At 42.7% G+C, this 20,060-nt stretch overlaps 1 pseudogene; it reads right to left on the bottom strand.

The window, feature by feature from the left end:
* Nucleotides 1-11,031: 11,031 nt before the first annotated feature.
* On the bottom strand, nt 11,032-19,958 carry LOC132514353 (RAD52 motif-containing protein 1-like; annotated as a pseudogene).
* Between the last annotated feature and the right edge of the window lie 102 nt (nt 19,959-20,060).

The raw sequence follows: 20,060 nt of genomic DNA, 5'->3' as shown, positions 1-20,060 counted from the left end.
TTGAGGCCAGCTCACAAAAAAGCAAATTGAAAAATGGAGCTCAGGGGCACTGCAATTCACAAAACCTACAGAGTTATAAAGCACAACTATCGTCCAAAAATATATTGAGGTAATGCTACGAAGAGGACTTGAAAGCAAGGCACAATTGCAGGAAACAGATTTCAGGAGGTAGATTGGAATTGCATTTAAAGCATATGAAAAGCAGCAGAACTTCGACAATGATGCACTTGGCCAAAAAGGGCGAATGCGTTTTTTCCTGAATATATTGAGGAAAAAACGCATACGCACTTTTTGGCCAACCAAGCAAGCGGGCAATGCAAATCCACACTACAAAGAAGTCTCACTTCCACAGGTAAAAAGGGCCATCCGAAAAAAGTGTAAAAACAAGAGAGGCAGGACAGGCCATGGAGAACAGGGAGACTTGTTACCCTGATGGGTGGGATGTAAATTGCCAACAGCCACTCTGGAGAAGTGTATGGTGTTTCCTGAAACATGTAAAAAAACAGAGCTACAGAGCATAGGGCACTTCCACTCATGGGCATATATATTGGGAAAACTAAAAATCAACAAGACACAGACACCCCAAAGTTTAGGGCTGCTCTGCACACAAGATCATCGACTTCAGTACACCTTAAATATCACAGGAAAGAGAAAGATGGATAAAGAAATTGTGGTACTTATGTACAATGGAATATCACTCAGCCATGAAATCAATGTCATAAGGCCAGCAGCAGCATAATGAGTGGATTTAGGTATGATGATTCTAAGTGAAAGAAGTCACACAGAAAAAGAAATTTATCATAAGATATCACTTATAGAGGGAATGTAAACATGGCTACAAATAAGCTGAATTACAAAACAGAACAGAGTCACACATTTAGAAAACACACTTATGCCTGTTTAAAGGGAAAGGTAGGTGGGGTGATGCATAAAACCGGAGTTTGAAATTAGCACAGATACCATTCCATAAACCAAATATGTAATAGACAAGACCTACTCTTGCTCAATGAACTGGACTCAGCACCCACTACACACCGCAGAGAAATATATGTGACTAGTAAAAATCTTAAAACCTATGTATTGATATGTCTCTGTAAGGGAATCAAGTGTGTGCAGAGCGGCAGAAACACTGCAGTGAAAACAGCTAAACCCCATTATAAAAATACATTTCAAAAAACAAAAAAACACAGAGAGTGATGGAGAGAGAAATTCTTACAAAATTCGTTCAGGGACTGTGATGCACCCTGAATTTACCTTATCTACACCCACAGCTGGATGAGACATAAGGCTGGACACTTGGGGCTGAGCGGATTGGTGAGGTTGGGTGAACAAATGCAGACCCTTTAAAGCAATACTACACTCTTCCCATTCCATGGGTCCCAACTCTCCAGGTTTAAGGGAATCTTCCTACAGCTAAAACATGCAAAGGAAACCCAGAGGACGGTACACCGTGTGATCGGGAAAGGTTTCTAAAACGCACCTGATTGTTCCTCTCCTGGTGCTTGGGTTCGCCATTCCAGCTGCTTTACTAACAATCTCCCCATTTGGAGAGTCAGCGCCTTAAACCTCCTGTTTCGCACAGTCTGCAATTACTGCAGAGGATGATCGGGATGAGGGGAAACTAATGAGAGAATAGCTGTAGGTGTTTGGACGGGCACATGTCACTCTAATTTCCCATCAGGAGGAAGAATTAACCAATGGCTTAGCCTGCCGGCCCGGAACCAGAATAGGGTCTGAAGCAATCCAGTGGTTTTGCGGCCAGCTCACAAAAAAGCGAGTTGAAAAATGGAGCTCAGGGGCACTGCAATTCACAAAGCTGTAGAGTTAAAAAGGACAACTTTCGTCGAAAAATATACTGAGGTAAGGCAACGACGAGGATTTGAAACCAAGGGAGAATTGCAGGAAACAGGTTTCAACAGGTAGATTGGAGTCTCCTTTAAAGCACATGAAAAGCGGCAGAACTTCGACAATGATGCAGTTGGCCAAAAAGGGCGTATGCGTTTTTTCCAGAATATATTCAGGAAAAAACGCATACCCGCATTCTGCCCAACGAAGCAAGCGGCAATGGAAATCGGCACAACAAAGAAGTCTCTCTCCCCACCGGTCCAAAGGGCCATCTGAAAAAAGTGTAAAAACCAGAGAGGCAGGACAGGCCATGGAGAACAAGAAGCCTTGTTACCCTGATGGGAGGGATGTAAACTGCCATCAGTCACTCTGGAGAAGTGTATGGTGTGTTGTAGTTTTTCTTATGACAGGGCCGAAAGTAAGCTCATCACACGAGATGAATTGTGCCGAAGCACAGCAGTAGAGGGCTGCCACTCGCTCAGGCAAAACAGCGCCGTCTGTCCTGCTGTGGTAGCTTTTATTTAAGCATTATCTATGCTTACATTTTAAGACTTGTTTTCTTAACATTCCAGAAATGCCAAAGCAGCAACATACGCTTTTATTGATTATACAAGCAATAATGGGCTTTCTTGAAAACATGCCGTGCTTCGTCCTTGAGCGCAAAAAGCAGCACAAGGACATTGCCTTGTGTTCCCACCATTCTGATTATTCTGAAGTAGCACAAGGACATTTCATTGTGTTCCCACCATTCTGATTATACTGAGGACATCTCATGGGTCAGTGTCCAAAGCACTCAATGCTTATTCGCAGGCCCCCGGTTTGCTGGGGGGGGGGGTGTCTCGAAGCACTCAGGACTGTTTACAGTTCTGGCTTATTCGCATGCCCCCGGTTTTCTGGGGGGTTGGCTCATGGGTCATGTCTCCTTTCCATGTCCTCAGTTATTGCACTACATTTCCCCCTTTTTTTTTGCAGCTTGTGCACCATCAAGGAGAACACGGCAGCTTGTTGAGATGTTGTATGGCAGGTAGCTTTCACTCGTCGTCAGACTACAGTTAAACATTGATTATTATTATAATGAGCATTAGCAATCCTGTAGTAGAACAAAATAAAGCATGTAACTTAGACATGGGATTTAAATTATTAAATCCTTGAATAATTTTAGACCATATTTCTTGTGAATTAAGTCGTTGTAATTTCTTTTGAAAAGTTTGTTGAATTTTCCCTTGTAAATTCACAATTTCTTCTGTCAAATTTTTGTGGTGTAATAAATGCTTTTTTATTTTTGCCCAGGGGAATGTAGACTAATTATATGGAACCAAAGTGCCACAAAAGGCACTTTGATTCCAGTCACAAAGTAGCTTCATTTGTCTTTGTAAATTTACAAGTTTGTCCCCCAACATAACCACAGCTTGTTGTTAAGTCTGCTATTTCCGAATGTATTTCCGAATAAATTTGTCGTTGGGAGGACCAAAGCATTTCAGAATTTTTATGTCAATCAGTTATATAATCAACGGTCTGAATAGACTGTTCTAAAGCAACTCCAGCTACTGCAGCAGTAGCTGTTATGGCTATAATACCCATGACAGCTGCAATCAACATTCCTACAAATCTTTTACTTTTTTTTAATGCATCAGCTAAATATTGCAAAACAGCCATAGGAAGAGATTCTTGCCATTCCCTTCCAAGATTGACAGGAAGCCAAAGACCTGTCCGAGCTCGTAAGATATACAAACTTTCAGTAGATATGTTAAAAGATATACTAGAGTTAATGCAGGTATACAGAGAGCAATTTTTACACATTATAATACCTAGAGTCTTATTCCATTTATCTGGTCCCTTTAACAATATATAAGGTAATTTCACACAACTATGAGTATACCAAGTAACATTTTTATGAAAAGTCAAACTATGATTTCCAGATTTGTTAACCATATGTCCTACCCAAGCATTAATCTTTCTCAGAGCTGCCATAAGCTTCCACAAGTCCTTTTGGATAGGATATCCATTTAAATGAGGATCTGGAGGAGAAAACCCTCCAGCATGTCATACTATGGTATCGTTAATAGTATTGCTATAAATAGTGTTATCCTCTCTATGCCAGTGTAAATTCTTCAGACCCCTTTTTTCTCGGGCGAAGCCAAAAGGGCTCCAATCAATGACGCTTCCCCAAGAAGTATTAACAAGAACCCGAGCCATTTCTCCTCGGCATCGAGTCCAATGGACCCAGTCCGATAATCGATCCACAAGAGGCACCTGGCATGGAGGCAAGTAAGGTGCGGAAACATTCTCATTGAGAGTGGAATGAGAACTTTTAAAACTATAAGCACTCAAAAGATATAACCCAGGATATCTGCTTTCATTTCTGACAACACTTAACCATGCCTGATAATTCATTTTAAGGCAATGATCTCCCTTTCCCATACAAATAGGAGGTCCCCTAACACCCAGCGTGTAATTTTCTATTACCCTTCCTTCTTCTTCCGGCTTCAAAGGGCCTCTATCATCAAAAGGACCAGGCAACCATCTAGACTCATTTATATATACAAGAACTGGGGCATCCCACCAGGTAACCCCCATATTAAGAGGAGGGTTAGGAATATAAGTCCAATACGTATGGTTAGTACAATTTATCTCATTGGCTGATATGCTTATTACCTGTGCAGACAACACTGCCATCATGGCCATAAAAAGACTGGTGCTATTGAGGGATTTACCCTGCGAAATAACAAGATTTTCAGCAGTGCCTGTAAACTTTTTCATTTGTCCCCAGGTCAATGGAGGCGCCTTCTTTTTTCCACCAAGTCTTAAACTGTATATATTGTCCAGGTTCAAGAACAGTCTTGGCAAGCGCCTCCCAATCCTGAGGAATTAATATGTTTTCGGAAGCTTACCTAGACAAAACACCTTGAACATAATTAGAATGCATCCCATATACATTAATGGCTTTTTTTAGCCTTTTTAAAATTTTTACATCATGAGGGTTATACTCAACGTTCATATATCCATTCGGAAATTGATCATTAGCAGGCATAGCTTGTCTAACAATAGGGAAAGCAAAAAATGATTCAGAATATTGCTTTTCTTCCTTATTCATCTCTTCTTCCAACAATAGTCTATTAGATTCAGGTTTTAGAGGAAAGCGAAACTGACGAGAGGCTCCAACAGGATAAGCTGCTAATTCTAAAGGAGAAGCCAAAGGAATAGTAGGACATGGCTCCTGATATAAAGGAGTGGTAGCATTGTTTTTATTTTCTTCCAATTTAACCCTCAAATTTTTCAACTTTGAAAGTATATCAGAAATCTCATTTTGTTGAGAAAGTGGCATCTCATTTTGTTTGCTAACCTGCTCCCGATCTTTATCATCCTCAGAAAAAGCCCCTTCATCACTGGAACCTGAAAAATCCTCTCCTGTCTCAGACACAAGGGGAGGAGGTGGCGGAGGAAGGTCCTCTATAGGAGACTCACGAAACAGAGTATGAAAAGCTGCAGAATGATCGGGATCAGAATTCGGACGCTGAGGGCGTGCCCCATTTTCACTTTCAGTTTCAGATTGTAATGGTTTCAGGGCAAGGGAAATTAATTTACAAACAGACCAAACACGGACAGATATAGGGTCTCCATGTTGATGAGCTCTTCTTAAGGCTCGCATAACCTGTTTCCAAACTTTTAAATTCAACTGGTTATGACCAGTAGGTTGAAACCAGTAACAATGTTTACAAACCAACGCAAACAATTCATCAAAAGATTCTGGTTTCACTTTCACTCCTGAACTCCGTAATAACTGTTTCAGGAGTCTAATGTATTGAAATTCTACTGAATGGGAATTCCCCATTACAGTTACTCTACTGCTCCCGAAGGTTTGGCTTACTCTTGAACGTACCAAATTCCCCTTCGGTCCCGCGATCACGCGATTACTTACCTTCAGGTCCCTGTTCGGGCGCCAAATGTTGTAGTTTTTCTTATGACAGGGCCGAAAGTAAGCTCATCACACGAGATGAATTGTGTGGAAGCACAGCAGTAGAGGGCTGCCACTCGCTCAGGCAAAACAGCGCCGTCTGTCCTGCTGTGGTAGCTTTTATTTAAGCATTATCTATGTTTACATTTTAAGACTTGTTTTCTTAACATTCCAGAAATGCCAAAGCAGCAACATACGCTTTTATTGATTATACAAGCAATAATGGGCTTTCTTGAAAACATGCCGTGCTTCGTCCTTGAGCGCAAAAAGCAGCACAAGGACATTGCCTTGTGTTCCCACCATTCTGATTATTCTGAAGTAGCACAAGGACATTTCATTGTGTTCCCACCATTCTGATTATACTGAGGACATCTCATGGATCAGTGCCCAAAGCACTCAATGCTTATTTGCAGGCCCTCGGATTGCCGGGGGGGCGGCGGGGGGGCGGCTCAAAGCAATCAGGACTGTTTGCATTTCTGGCTTATTCGCAAGACCCCAGTTTGCTGGGGGGCGCGGGCTCATGGGTCACGTCTCCTTTCCATGTCCTCAGTTATTCCACTACAATGGTGTTTCCTGAAACATGTAAAAAAAGAGCTACAGAACATAGGGCACTTCCATTCATAGCCATATATTTTGGGAAAACTAAAAATCAACAAGACACGGCCACCCCAAAGTTTAGGGCTCTTCTGTTTACAAAATCCTGGACTTCGGTACACCTTAAATGTCCCGGGAAAGAGAAAAATGGATAAAGGAGTTCTGGTACTTATGTACAATGGAATATAACTCAGCCATGAAATCAATGTCATAAGGCCAGCAGCAGCAAAATCAGTGGATTTAGGTACGATGATTCTAAGTGAAAGAAGTCACACAGAAAAGGAAACATCATAAGATATCACATAGATGGAAGGTAAACATGGCTACACATGAGCTGAATTACAAAACAGAACAGAGTCACACATTTAGAAAACGCACTTATGCCGACTTAAGGGGAAAGGTGAGGCGGGGTGATGCATAAAACCAGAGTTTGAAATTAACACAGATACCCTTCCATAAACCAAATATGTATTAGACAAGACCTACTCTTTGCTCAATGAACTGGACTCAACACCCCCTATGCACCGCAGAGGAATATAGGTGACTAGTAAGAAGCTTAAAACCTATGTATTCATATGTCTCCGTAAGGGAATCAAGTGTGTGTAGAGTGGCATAAACACTGCAGTGAATATCAGCAAAACCCCCTTATAAAAAGAAATTTCAAAAAACAAGAAAACACAGTGATGGAGAGTGAAATTCTTACAAAATTCTTCCAGGGGCTGTGATGCACCGTGAATTGAACTTATCTACACACACTGCTGGATGAGACCTAAGGCTGGACACTTGGAGCTGAGCAGATTTGTGAGGTAGGGTGAGGAAATGCAGACCCATTAAACAAATACTGTGCGCCACCCATTCCATGGGTCCCAACTCTCCAGGTTTAAGGGAATCTTCCTACGGCTAAAACATGCATGAGAAACCCAGAGGACGGAACACCGTGTGATCGGGAAAGGTTTCTTAAAACCCACCTCATTTTTCCTCTCCTGGTGCTCGGGTTCGCCATTCCAGCCGCATTACTAACTATCTCCACATTTGGAGAGTCAGCGCATTTAACCTCCTATTTCGTGCAGTCGGCAATTAGTGCGGAGGATGACCGGTATGAGGGGGAACCAATGAGAGAATAGCTGTAGGGGTTTGGACGGGCACATGCCACTCTAATTTCCCATCAGGAGGAAGAATTAACCAAAAGCTCAGCCTGCCGCCCCGGAAGCAGAATAGGGCCTAAAGCAATCCTGTGGTTTTGCGGCCAGTTCACAAAAAAGTGAGTTGAAAAATGGAGTTCAGGGGCACTGTAATTTACAAACCTGCAAGTTAAAAAGGGCAACTTTTGTCGAAAAATATATTGAGGTAAGGCAACGACGAGGATTTGAAACCAAGGGAGAATTGCAGGAAACAGGTTTCAACAGGTAGACTGGAGTCTCTTTAAAGCACATGAAAAGCAGCAGAACTTCGACAATGATGCAGTTGGCCAAAAAGGGCATATGCGTTTATTCCTGAATATATTCAGGAGAAAACGCATATGTTCTTTTTGACCAACCAAGCAAGCGGGCAGTGCAAATCCGAACAACAAAGAAGTCTCTCTTCCAATCGGTCCAAAGGGCCATCGGAAAAAAGTGTAAAAACAAGAGAGGCAGGACAGGCCATGGAGAACAGGGAGCCTTGTTACCCTGATGGGTGGGATGTAAACTGCCAACAGCCACTCTGGAGAAGTGTATGGTGTTTCCTGAAACATGTAAAAAACAGAGCTACAGAGCATAGGGCACTCCCAGGCATGGGCATGTATCTTGGGAAAATGAAAAATCAACAAGACACAGACACCCCAAAGTTTAGGGCTCTTCTGTTTTCAAAATCCTCGACTTCGGTACACCTTAAATATCCCGGGAAAGAGAAAAATGGATAAAGGAGTTCTGGTACTTATGTACAATGGAAAATAACTCAGCCATGAAATCAATGTCATAAGGCCAGCAGCAGCAAAAAGAGTAGATTTAGGTACGATGATTCTAAGTGAAAGAAGTCACACAGAAAAGAAAACTTATCATAAGATATCACTTATAGACGGAATGTAAACATGGCTACACATGAGCTGAATTACAAAATAGAACACAGTCACACATTTAGAAAACGCACTTATGCCGACTTAAGGGGAAAGGTAGGTGGGGTGATGCATAAAACCAGAGTTTGAAATTAACACAGATACCCTTCCATAAACCAAATATGTATTAGACAAGACCTACTCTTTGCTCAATGAACTGGACTCAACACCCCCTATGCACCGCAGAGGAATATAGGTGACTAGTAAGAAGCTTAAAACCTATGTATTCATATATCTCCGTAAGGGAATCAAGTGTGTGTAGAGTGGCATAAACACTGCAGTGAATATCAGCAAAACCCCATTATAAAAAGAAATTTCAAAAAACAAGAAAACACAGTGATGGAGAGTGAAATTCTTACAAAATTCTTCCAGGGGCTGTGATGCACCCTAGATTGACCCTACCTACCCCCACAGCTGGACAAGACCTAAGGCTGGACACTTGGGGCAGAGAGTATTTGTGAGGTTGGGTGAGCAAATGCAGACCCTTTAAAGCAATACTGTGCGCTTCCCATTCCATGGGTCCCAACTCTCCAGGTTTAAGGGAATCTTCCTACAGCTAAAACATGCATAGGAAACCCAGAGGACGGTACACCGTGTGATCGGGAAAGGTTTCTAAAACGCACCTCATTTTTCCTTCCTGGTGCTAGGGTTCGCCGTTCCAGCCGCTTTACTAACAATCTCCCCATTTGGAGAATCAGCGCATTTAACCTCCTGTTTCGTACAGTCTGCAGTTAGTGCGGAGCATGAAAGGTATGAAGAGGAACCAATGAGAGAACAGCTGTAGATGTTTGGACAGGCTCATGCCACTCTAATTTCCCATCAGGAGGAAGAATTAACCAAAGGCTCAGCCTGCTGCCCCGGAAAAAGTACAGGGCCTAAAGCAGTCCTGTGGCTTTGTGACCAGCTCACAAAAAAGCGAGTTGAAAATGGAGCTCAGGGGCACTGTAATTCACAAACCTGCACAGTTAAGAAGGGCAACTTTAGTCGAAAAATATATTGAGGTAAGGCAACGAAGAGGATTCGAAACCAAGGCAGAATTGCAAGAAACAGTTTTCAACAGGTACATTGGAGTCTCCTTTAAAGCACAGTACAAGCCACAGAACTTCAAAAGACTGAAAGATTGAAAAAAGATTCAATGTCCTCAGGGCTTTGTGGATGCTAAGCAGGGGGCTCCTGCTGGGGTAAAGTTTCAGCCTCTGCAATGAACTCTGGATGAGGAGCTTGGGCCTCCTGCTGGGATGGAGAAGTTTCAGCTTCCTCCGGGGGCTCCATAGTTTTATCTGGGCTCCTAAAAAAATCCCTAGGTCGCCTCTCCTCAGGTTAAATGGCATCCATACTGGTATCCAAACAACAACCCTGCAACTGTCGTTCTAGACCCTGAGTGTTTTTTTCGAAATTGGCCTGCAGTTCCAACAACAACTTTGGCAAGCCGTTGATGCTGAACTAGATCTTTCTTCAGGTTTGGGGGTGAAACCATAAACTTCATTGGTTTTGAGCTCTTACTATCTAGAGGTGGAAAAAGTATTTCAAGTGACTGGTGACCTTCAGCGTGATCTAGACCTATGTTTTTAGTCTTACTTTTGTGTCCAGAAGGCAGAACCAAGGGCTAATTCTGATCCCAGTCTAGAATTGGAACTGCCTCTGGGAGCTTTTGCACTGGAACTGCCTCTGGGAGGTTTTGATGTTGGGTTTGCTTGTTATTCAGATCCTGATGTGGAACAGCAAACTGATCTGGCCCTGTAGACAGCTCTCCAACCGAATCCGTGTCCGGGTATGGAACCTCAGTCTCAGTCAAATCCTGATGAGGTGGGGCCAACATCTGCACTGGAGACTAGGACGTCAAGTAGTTAAAGCCTCCGGCTTCTGCCAGGGGGGTAAGGGCATGGGGCAATTTGGGAAGGGTTCTTAGGCATGTGAAGGCAAAGCCTCGGTCAACCGTGCGGGGTTGGGGATCACCTGGACGGGGCCCATGGTCCACTCCGACGGCTGAACTGCCTGGACTAGAAGCGACCATTGTTGCCATGTGAGGAAGAGCCGTGGGGTGCAGCCACGACACAGAGGCGCAGCCACGACATAACATGCGGCGGCTCCCAGGCACAATGACCCAGGCCAGTGAGGAGCCGGAGCCACATCCTCCTCCAGAGCCAAACCGAACTGCTATGCCAGTGCCGCGACGCGAGGGCTCACGTTAGCACCGCGCGGCCCGGCCCCGCAAAACGTCCCACCCGTTATTTACGACGTCTTTAGTTACGCCACCGTTATTAGGCTCGTGCGGAGATCCAATCCGCGCCACCAGAGTGGGACTTTCTCCCAGAGTCCACAGGGCGCAGGCATCCTACCCCTTGCAAAGGTGACAATTACCTCCTGCTGGGCCCTCTTCCCAAATCCGCCCTGCGCACCCGGGCCCCAAACAATGAGGCGGGATTTGGGCTGCAGACCCGAGTGGCCCCAAACTCTGACAGCCCAGGGGTTGAGGGGGGTTGGGAACGATGCAGAGCTTCCCGTGGAAACCAAAGGACCTGGCATTCTGGGAAATTCAAAAGTGCTAGTCCAGTTCTGGCAATCTGAACTCTTCCTCCTCAAAGCTGAAGTCTGAGAGACATTCTTCCTCCCTTTGGCCAAACGGCTGACATGAAAAGTAGCTGACCTGCAAAATGAGCACCAGTTAGGGTGGCGGGAGGGGAACACTCCTTACAATTATGTTAAAATGTTGCCATTTCCTCCAAACTCTCAGTATTCATGTCTCATGATTCATTCACCACTCTATTATTAGGGGGTCACCACTGAATCAGTGATGACTCCAGAATTTCTGTAGGAGGGGTCTGGGGCAGGTGAGCAATTCATTCTGGGAAAGAGTTTAAAACCAAGTGAATGGCCCTTTACATTAGCATGGGAAAATGTCCCACATCCCACCTTGTCTCAAAAGAGCCATTAATCTAGAAAAAACTACAGTGCCACTTTTCAGAGGTCTACCCTGTGTGCACACATGGAGAAGATACTTAGAATGTTAAAGTCAGCATGTTAAGTAATTTTCTTGAAATACTGTAACTACCACCCAGTTTACTTTCTTCACAGGCCTTTTCATGATCTATTTAATTTTAGTCCTTTTTAATTGTCTGTTACACCTTTAACACCTAAATTCCAAGAGAGAAGGAGCTTCATCTTATCTCCACTGCATAGCACATAATGGTTTCTAAATGGAACTGATTCCAAGATTGGCCTCATTTAGGAGTGGATCTGTTGTTATAATCAGGTTTCCAAGATCTTTAGTATCAATACGGAATCCTTTCCTCTCACATTTCACAGGAAGCTAGACTTCTTAAAGCCCAAACATGGATACGTTTGAAGTTTCCTTGACTGATTTAAATTGAATTGAAATAATTATTTTGTACGGGAAAAACTTTCAAAAATTTTTCATTTTTCAGAACATAACCACCTTTTCTTTCTCTACTTTCTTCCCTTCAAAACAAACTTTGCAACATTGGGGTGAGTTAAATAATCAGATCTAGGCAAATATTAAAGCTCTCAATGGCATGAAACACATTTTTTGCTCATTTTAAATAAAACTCCTATATGCAGTACATTAATGTTTTCTTTTAGAAATTACGTTGACAACTTAATCCCTAATTCGAGGTATCCATATAACTTCTTCACAGAAAGGTTCTTTGGCAAATTATTTAACACAAGATATATACAAGATCTGGGTAATACACCTTACTTGAAAGGCATGAATTGTTTTTAAACAGTGTAGCATAATCACACTTAAGACCATAGTTACTTTGTTCCCAAATCCCTGCAATTCTAATTGAGGGGAGTTCTAAAGGGCCTGTGTCCGCAACTGTAGACGTACACTGGTGGCCCTCAATCCTGCTCTCCAAACTTCAAATAAGGGGCCAGAGACAAGGCTCAGAACTTGGAAAAGTCCTAGAAATTTCCTGCCTCAAAAGCAGTTTCAGAGTTTCACCTTTTCCTAAGGAACACAGAGCTGAGTAGATATGCTGAAGTCTTCCAAATCCTGCTGGTTGTTTTGAATTATGGCTACACTGGCTGTGTACCCCTTGAGCTTTTATCTCCACATACTTGAATTAAATCCTGTAGTTCCTCTTCGGTTCTAGCATCTGTGACCTCTTCACAGGGTCTATATGCCACAGCTGTTTTACCACTTTCTGTAATAAAATTAACAAGGATCAATTCAGAAGTTTTCTTGTTCTTAAACTTCCTATATACAATGGTAGCACCGAATAATTAGACATTCTTTTGACTTCTAAAAGCAGAAAATAAGAGCATTTTCCTAGAAGTTCCCTCATCTGACATTTCAGTTTTTATCCTAATTATTTGTGAAAACATATATAAGAAGTATCAACTTTGGTTCAAAACTTTATGATCTTAGAAATAAGAACTAAGGAATAAGGACATAGAAATTAAACGCTGTGGAAAAATCATGTTCAATCACAATACAATTAAATAGGAAGGCATTAGGTGGGAGTCAAAGTGAGTTCAAACCTGGGAGAGATACCACTGGACTATAATAGATACTTCCTATTAGAAGCAAGGCAAGTGCCTATTCCTTGGGACCAAAATTCTACCAGATACAATGAACATAGCTTTAGAGACAGAGACAGAGAGAGTGAGCATTTGAACACTCTACTGGCAGAAACTGGCCCATGTACATTTTGCACAATACAGCTTTCCTCAAGGCAAGTTAGGGCCACCAGGCTTTTTGGTCTAAGGAGTTTTGGGTACATATAAGGAGTGCCTTGGCATATTAGGCACCAACACACAACCCAGTCATTTAGTTTGGTTCTTAAAGGTTGTTACCCAGAGTTGACAGCTGATGGAGATTCTGCCTGATGACCAGGGAAGTCAAACTTCACTGAAAGATTGCCCAGGCTGGAAAGCCAAGACCAATCCAGGGTCAACTCTTAAAAGCAAATAAGGTCTCTGACAACTTAGCTAGGATTTCTCAGTCTCTAAGCCTGCAGGGCTGTGAAGCAGGGGAGCAGTTCTGTTCCGGGGATCTACAAATCATAAAGTTTCCTTTGGGCACAGCTTGTGCCATTCTCACCGCTGCATAACTCGATAGGGAACAAAACCAACGCTATTCAATCGCATGACCACTTTCAAGGTTTGCAAAAACGTAGCCGATTATTATATAAGAATCATATTCACCCAATACATCAGAAATGAAAACTGAAATTAAACTGAGTCCAAAAACATAATCTAATAAACTCTTCAACAAGAAAACAGCAGTAATAATAATAGTCAATATATTTTGTCTGCTTACTATGTTTCAGGCATAGCTCTAAGCTTGTTAGGTTCATCATCCCATTTACTCTTACAATATCCCCCATTTGGTGGTAAGCTGAATTACTAACCCTATTTGCAGATAAAGAAATTGCAGCTTAGAGATATTAAATACCTACAAATGTCTCTGGCTACAAAAATCTAAAATTGCAAGAACAACAAGAAAATCTAAGAGACAAAATTAGGACTCAAACACAGGTGTCCAAGGCTTATAATCACTACACTATTCTGTATGATAAGCAAGCAATTGAGGAAGAACTGGATCAAACACTTTCTGTATGAACTGAGGCAAGTCATTCTACATCTAAACACTGGGGACGGGGCTTCCCTGGTGGCGCAGTTGTTGGGGGTCCGCCTGCCGATGCAGGGGACACGGGTTCGTGCCCCGGTCCGGGAAGATCCCACATGCCGCGGAGCGGCTGGGCCCGTGAGCCATGGCCGCTTAGCCTGCGCGTCCGGAGCCTGTGCTCCGCAATGGGAGAGGCCACAACAGTGAGAGGCCCAAGTACCACCAAAAAAAAAAAAAAAAAAAACACTGGGGACAATAATATTTGCTGTCGTTTTTCTCATAAATGCCACAAAGCACAAATATAAGACTGCTGCTGTGAAAGCATCTGGTGAATGAAAGAATATGTAATGTTTTACATAACCATCATTTTCATCCAATTAACTTTTCAAATAAGTTTATTTGCTCACTGAAACTGAAGCACTTCAATGACAATCAAAAAGGTCTTACCTAAAACCACATTCAGCAATTTCTGGAATGCATCTGTCATAGCTTTCTGAATAGCAAGCTTCTGGGTTACCTTGCTTCCCATAAGGAATGATAATCACCCAAAATCCAACCAAAACAGATGAATTTAAAATGCCTATATGAATAACTGATTTCTAGGTTATATGTTTAAAACTAAAAATGCATCTGTGATACTTAGATCATTACCTTAGTGATTAAGGGCAGGCACAACACTGGGCTACGGGTGAATGTCTCTGTTGCAGGTATACCCTGGCATGGCACATGTTTACTGCTCGGATCTATTCTGGAAGTTCCTAAAATACTAGATGGGAAATGCAAACCAAAAACGTGGCACAAATCTCATATTACTCACAGATTTCAAATGGACAAGCTTAGGCTACACTGCTACAGACCCTGCTCTCCTCTGCGTAAAGGGCTGGATTCATACAGTGAGATAGATTTGGTTGTAGTGCAGATGATCTGGCCTCTCCTCAACCATCACCCACTCAGGTGGATGGTGGAGCCTCCTCCACCCCATTCGCTAACAGCCCTGCCTCTGACTTAAAACCCTAAGCCCAACTGCCATGGATTCTAGGAAAAAACTCAGTACCAATCAGAATCCCCTTTCTAGGAATCTACATTTAATTATTCTGCTCAAGCCCTTTTACAGGAGGCAAAGGACTGAACATTTACACAAGAGTTTATTTCAATCTTTAGACAATGATTTCGTTGGGATAACTGAAGGCCAGAAGACATGTGCATTTGAAGGACTATTTTAGCACAAAAATAATTATTAACCAAAAAAAAAAAACATTCCTAACTAATTTTCCCTCCTCCTAAGCTTCTTGGCAGGCAGTGAGTTCCAAATTTCTGAAGATTAAGGTGCTGTCAGGTATTCCCTAAGATAAAAACCTATAGTGTCAGGCAGAAAAATTCTGCCCAGGGCTTTAGTTGCTTAGAGAAGGTGATGATGTATCTGAAAAGTTGAGTTTCGGAAAGAAAGGAAAAAAGAGAAATCCCACTCCCTCACCTCCCCCCCCGCCACACACATACTGGAAAACAGACCTTCCTCCAACTTATCCAAAGGTTCCTCAGCCATGCCAACCCAGGGATTCCTGCACTCGTGGGAGGGCAAAACCACCTCTAAAGCACAGAAGAACTTCAGGCTTTGCTTCTGAAGTGGTGTCACAATATCTGTATTTTCCCTTTCTTCAATGTTAGAAAGATCCTGAAGCTGTTAGGATTTTGAATTAAAGGCTAGACTTCAACATATTCTGTTGTTAGAAATAAATACCAAACTCCAGCAATCCCAAGTAATAGTTTAGGTATGCTATCCCTTCAAAATCAACTGAGACTTGCAAATGAATGACTAGATATGGACAACTATTTTTTTTATGATACACCATACAAATACTGGAGAAAATTATGGACACCACCATCCAAGTCATTGAGATTATCACTAATTCTAGGTGGCAGGCCAATGCTCAGATACTTCCATGTGGAACCCTCCCACATCTCCTCCCCATAGCCCTGTTCTATTCTGCTCTGTAAAGTCTAGGAGTTCAATGTCGAAAGGAGTCTGGTTAGTCAAAGAAAATCTACAGAGTTTACCTTGATGATCCTTTTTGACCACCCACGGAAACCAAAGTAGTAATTTGCCAATTCTTGGCATCTGGAGCTCTTTAGGGCAAGCGTATTACGTTGAACCGCCTTAAGACCTAAAAATATCACGACCCTACATAAAGACTCATTTTCGATATACCTGAGATTTATCAATACCAATTTTATAAAGTGGTTGTGAAGATTAAGTAGGACATTTTAAGCAATGAGTTCACAGTAAGCCCTAAATAAATGTTATTTATTATTTTTCAGTCAGTATTTTTCTGCATCATTTCCAGGACCCCTGATTAACTGGAAGGTTCCCTGACCTCTGGTGGTGAAAGTGATGATGAAAGAACCAAGGAAGCCCAGGAGAAGCCTATTATGGGGCTGGGGGTAAGCAAAGGAAGTGAACTGTTTTACTCACCTCATCCTGTATCTCCTGCTTGAGAATATGACCTGAATAGGATATAAGACGGATCTGCCACTGAATTAGGACCTGAATCTGTAGCACTCCCTCCCCAAGTTACTAACCCCTGTTAGAAGAGGGAGTATGTATACCTCTATAAATGTAAATAAAGCAACGAAAAGAATTAGAGGTTCATCTGCATTAACAGGCTTATTTGAGAGTGCAAATATTTCCAGTCTTAACTCTCTAAAGAACTTACATATTACTGTGGAGTTTTTATATCACTAGTTCTTTCTTAGATGTCCATTTCCATTTTGAACAGGGTGTAGTATATAAATATAGTCATAAAAATTCAAATAATACAAATAAAATCAAAGCATTGTTAATTCTTTATGGATTTGTTTGTGCATCTTCCTCTGTCACTAGTTTATGAGCTCCTTCAGTGCTTGAAGGAACCGTGTATTATTCTTTCCTTGTTACCAGAAAGAAGAATACATATTGGCATATAATAGAGGAGTGATGGTCTGTTGACTGAGTGAATGAATGAGTACATAAGAAAATGAAGTTACTTTCTCCAACTGAAGTTGCCTGCTGGGAAGGAGAAATGAAGATTAATTTTTAAATATTGAGTGTCCCATGGGATGCTAGGCCCTGTACGGTGAGTCAAAATGGAGCTGTCCTGGACAATTAGGAAGCTTCAGAAGGGCTTGAGCCCCTGGGTAGTACAGACAGCTGACATCTGGGATAACCTTGCCACAGTTCTTGCTGGCAAACCTTTCCCTTCGTGCTACTAAGAAAAGCTCAGATACATTAGGCCTTTCCTTGATTTTAATTTAAGATGTTATTCTCTTTTCTGTATTTATAAAAAACACAGGGGAAGTAAGATAAGAAGTATGTATACCTGCCAATGAATAAAAGAACACATAATTGGAACTTCTGTGCTGGTGCAGTGGTTAAGACTCCATGCTCCCAATGCAGGGGGCCTGGGTTCGATCCCTGGTCCGTGAACCAGGTCTCACATCTATGCTGCAACGAAGAGTTTGCACGCCAAATTTCAGGAGCCTGCAAGCCACAAAAAAAGGAGCCTGCCTACTGCAAATGGGGAGCCCACATGCCACAACTGGGGAGCCCTTGAGCCGCACCTAAGGAGCTATCTGCTGCAACTGAGATCCAGTGCAAGCAAATAAATAAATAAAATTGAAAAAGAACGCATAAGTAAAGTAGGGAAAAATTTCGGGATTGTGGGTAGTAAACTAAGCCTCTGCATTAAATATACAAATCTAATACGAATGCCCTTTCCTCTCAACTCTGTAGTGACTTGGAGAACATTTTCTTCATTACACCATCAGTGACGGGCTTTATGCTGTGAAAATCTCACAACCCACACTTATGGAATTGTCTTAATGTCCAATATAAGAAAAGAACTCATTACTCACAACTGATACCAAGTAACTGTTTCATAATCTTTCCAGGACCATCTGTAATATCTGAGTGATTATGTGAAATGGTCACAGGGTGTGCAAAGTAAAGAATGTCTGACACAAAATCATTTCAATCCCAGGGACTACAGCCAGGATTGAAGAGGGTGTTAAACGGTAAAGAAGTGGGAGGTAGTGTACCTGGAGTCACATCTGAGGAGAGTTCTCAGATTCAATAAAGGTGAAATCAGTGAGTAAAGAAATATGGGTGAGAAGAGGCAGCAAGGTCAGTAGGAAGTAGCCACAGCAAGAAGCCAATTAGAGAAGACACACAATTATAAAGGGAAAGGTCTGGGAAATCTAAGCCTCACTCACTTATTCAGAGGAATTGAAAAGGTCCTTGAAAAAGGAATGGTGGCTGAATGGAGGTACATAATGAAATGTTAATTCTGGGGAAGTAAAATTGGATGGCATTTTGATATGGAATAAGGTTTCTACAATGCATTAAAGAATATTTTAACCATTTTCTGGAATCTGAAGGGAGTTCTGAATAGGCAGTTTGACAGTAATGATGATGATGAAGCCTCCTTTATGTTACATCTGACAAAAGTTTGTCAAGCTCGGGACTTCCCTGGTGGCACAGTTGTTAAGAGTCCGCCTGCCAGTGCAGGGGGCACGGGTTCAATCTCTGGTCCAGGAAGATCGCACATGCCGCAGAGCAACTAAGCCCGTGTGCCACATCTACTGAGCCTGTGCTCTAGAGCCTGTGAGCCAAAACTACTGAAGCCTGCGTGCCTAGAAACCGTGCTCCGCAACAAGAGAAGCCATTGCGATGAGAAACCAACGCACCGCAACGATGAGCAACCCCTGCTCGCCGCAACTAGAGAAAGCCAGCATGCAGCAACAAGACCCAACGCAGCCAAAAATAAATAAATTAATTAATTAAAATAAATTGTCAACCTCACACATTTAAAATCCACATAAAAGTAAATATAAGGAAGACTCTTGTGACGATTTCTTAAATTAAGGGGCAGCATAAAATGACATGGGGTTTAACATCAGTTAAGTTTGGGTTTGGCCTCTAGTTTCCACATTTACTGCCATGAACCTTAAGTAAGTCACTTAACCATCCTGAGTTTGTGTTTCTTCATCTAAAAAAAAGGGAGAAACCACTAGGGAACTGGGGGATCAGTGGAGCAGTGCATCTGAGAGCATTCTGTACACCACAGTGCTGTACAAACGCTGGCCGTTTTTTTTTTTTTTTTTTTTAACCCCTGGGATCTTAGTTCCCAGACTAGGGATTGAACCCGGGCCCTCAGCAGTGAAAGTGCACAGTCTGCACATTTGGACACACCTTCACTGGAGATGTGTGAAAAAGCTGCTTCTGGTCGCATGCCTTTTGGGCTCTGTGGGCATCCCTTGCTGAATAAAACTTGATGATGGCATAGAATCCAGGACCACCCACTGCTGTGTTTGGGAAGACTCAGACAGAATACAGAAGGCCAAACCGGGAGAAGACTGTGAACAGAGAATGCTCTAGGGTGGTCTCACACTAAGAAAGTGCAGTAAATTTCAGGCCCAGGAAACCAAACCGCCCATTCCCTCATATTCCCCCAGCCCTTCGCCACAGGTAACTGTGGTGAGCCTGCTACTCCAAACACTTCTCATTTCATGAACAAGTTCCCTCTGAAATCCTAAGCTTCAAGAAGCATTAGGAGGCAATGCCTTCTGTTGCGAACTATGCCTCAAAAATCTATGGGGGTGAGCTGATTGCTCAGGTCGTCTCTAGCACTAAGATTCCTCTCAGCGAAGACCACAGGCAGATGAGGTGCTGAAGCAGTACCCCGGGGCGCCCAGTTACTGGGGCGCGGGGCGGCTTCCTCCACCCCTCCCTCCACTCCGGCTCGTCTCACTTGCAAGGCCTCGGCCGTGGATCCAGAGCTCAGCTCCTACACCAGCAAGGTTTTGTCACCCTCGATGGGAACCGCAAAAGGTACCAACTGCACCATCCCACCGTCACCGCACGTGCGCTGCTCGGGGAGCAAGCGGACTACGCTTGCGCACGCGCACCCGTGCTTTTTAAATACTTAGTGCCAATAAATCTAATATAT

The sequence above is a fragment of the Lagenorhynchus albirostris genome, unplaced genomic scaffold, assembly GCF_949774975.1.
Source record: "Lagenorhynchus albirostris unplaced genomic scaffold, mLagAlb1.1 scaffold_74, whole genome shotgun sequence".
NCBI lineage: Eukaryota > Metazoa > Chordata > Mammalia > Artiodactyla > Delphinidae > Lagenorhynchus > Lagenorhynchus albirostris.
The sequence above is the reverse complement of the archived record's forward strand: the minus strand, read 5'-3'. Positions and strand labels throughout refer to the sequence as shown.